The sequence below is a fragment of the Nanorana parkeri genome, unplaced genomic scaffold (assembly GCF_000935625.1).
Source record: "Nanorana parkeri isolate BGI_ZX_2015 unplaced genomic scaffold, ASM93562v1 scaffold2092, whole genome shotgun sequence".
NCBI lineage: Eukaryota > Metazoa > Chordata > Amphibia > Anura > Dicroglossidae > Nanorana > Nanorana parkeri.
The window spans coordinates 34,154-36,558 of record NW_017308360.1 but is presented as its reverse complement, the minus strand read 5'-3'; the positions used below and the strand labels follow the sequence as shown (position 1 = coordinate 36,558).

At 53.8% G+C, this 2,405-nt stretch overlaps 1 protein-coding gene across 1 annotated transcript in view; it reads left to right on the top strand.

Moving 5' to 3' along the window:
• Positions 1-2,405, top strand: part of TMCO4 (transmembrane and coiled-coil domains 4) — a 36,323-nt gene that overhangs the window by 20,554 nt on the left and 13,364 nt on the right. The window lies entirely within an intron of this gene.

The window sequence follows — 2,405 nt, the reverse complement described above, 5'->3', positions numbered from 1 at the left end:
CTATTTCCCGGGCAGATGGCAATGCCGGCGATTTCCCTCTGTGTTTTGCTCTGACATTTCCCCCCGGGGGTTGTCACCACACTGACGAGTCTCATCCTGTCCTACAGAGGGGATTGGCTGCTGAGTTTCGTGTACAGAAGCTCCTCGGCGAAGCTGAATGTGGCCGGTCTACAGCCGGTGGGCCTGGATGATCGGAGAATGGTCAATGTGGACCTGTCATCGGTGGTAAGTGACCCTCATGGGTCTCCCTTTATCCCCAGAGGAAGTTTGGTAGAGTAAAGAGCTCCGGCTGTATGGTTTAGAGAGTCATGAGAGTAAAAAGGATCGTCAGTGCTGAACAAAGATGGCGCCTTCTGGAGAGAACCACATCATTTTGCATGCTGGCGCTGGGTCATTGGAGATGCTGGAGGCAAAAGAGTTCAGGGGTCACTGGAGACTGGAGATACCGGGGTCACTGCATCCGCTTCAGCTGCGGCGTCTCAGTATATCGCGAGCAGCTGTTTACTGAGCTTAGGGTGACGGGAGGACGCTAGTTTGTGTCCTCCCGTTACCCTAAGGAGAACTATGGGGGAAAGCCTTAACCCCATAGTTCTCCTTTAATTATAGATCCTTGCTTGTTTTCATAAATAGGAAAACTGTTATTTTAGCAGTATAAATATTCTGACAGGAACACTGGAGACACAGGAACACTGGGGTCACTGGAGAACCTCTGGTCACTGAAGACACAAGAACACTAGGGCCACTGGGGACACAGGAACACTGGGGTCACTGGAGACACAGCAACACTGGGGCCACTGGAGACACAGGAACACTGGGGTCACTGGAGACACAGGAACACTGGGGTCACTGGAGACACAGGAACACTGGGGTCACTGGAGACACAGGAACACTGGGGTCACTGGAGACACAGGAACACTGGGGTCACTGGAGACACAGGAACACTGGGGTCACTGGAGACACAGGAACACTGGGGTTGGGCACTGGGGGCACCGGAAACCTTGGGGCACTGGAGACACAGGAACACTGGGGTCACTGGAGACACAGGAACACTGGGGTCACTGGAGACACAGGAACACTGGGGCCACTGGAGACACAGGAACACTGGGGACACAGGAACACTGGAGACACAGGAACACTGGAGACACAGGAACAAAGGGGTCACTGGAGACACAGGAACACTGGGGTCACTGGAGACACAGGAACACTGGGGTCACTGGAGACACAGGAACACTGGGGTCACTGGAGACACAGGAACACTGGGGTCACTGGAGACACAGGAACACTGGGGTCACTGGAGACACAGGAACACTGGGGTCACTGGAGACACAGGAACACTGGGGTCACTGGAGACACAGGAACACTGGGGTCACTGGAGACACAGGAACACTGGGGTCACTGGAGACACAGGAACACTGGGGTCACTGGTGTCCCGATCTGGGTTCAGGCTCAGAGTCCAGCAGCTGAAGCAGCAGGCAAAGTTGTAGTCATACAGGCCGGGTTTGGTACACAAGCAGGCGGTAGTAGGCAGAAGCGTAGTCAGTGAACAAGCCGAGGTCAGGAGCCAAAGGTATCAGGTATGAAGTGGAAGATGATGAGAGTAGTCGGTGAATCAGCAGCCAAAGGTCGGTACACGGGTAGCCGTATGAGCAGATTGTATCACAGAGGGAGCAGGAAGCAAGATATTGGCAGGAGCACAATAATACGGCAAACAGGAAGTGCAGAGGCGGAGCTTAAATAGGAAGTTCAAGGGAGGAGCAAGGAGTTCAGAGTTCAGCAGAAACTAGGTTTACCTGAGGATTACACAGGAGATCAGACAAGGAGCTATCCAAGGTTCTGAGGTGGCTCAGCAGGTAGAACCAGCTACAGCAGAGGCCCCGGGTTCAGATCCGGTTCCTGACACCTGGAGACACGGGTGCACAGATAAGATTTTGCAACAAGAGAGACTGGAGAATGGGGCAGTCAAGTTAAGGTCTAGCAACGCACCGCTCGGATGCCGAACTGTGCGTCACTTAGCCATTGAAACCAGCGCCAATCAGGAGAACCTTTTCCCGATTGGCTGCATTCCTGGCACGCTGATCAAAACCTGGAAGTGTCGGTGGCCGTACGCCAGAGAGAGGAGACCCGGTGCTGGATCGTGGACCATTTTAGTCTAAACTCTGCTTTCCAAAATCTGTCAGAAAGAAATCTTTGCATGACGCCCCTGCTGAGGCGACTCCTATAGGCCGAGCAAAACGACTTCTTAAGTTAAAAGGTGTCAGCGGGTTATATCCGAGTGTTACATCAGAGGGGTCGGGTCCCTCTTTAATCCGCATGCTTTTCTGGGATGTCAGGAGCATTAGGGAACACGGAGAGGAGAGCCATGTTCCCAGCACTCCCCCCCCCCCTCTACCCTTCCCTCGGACACC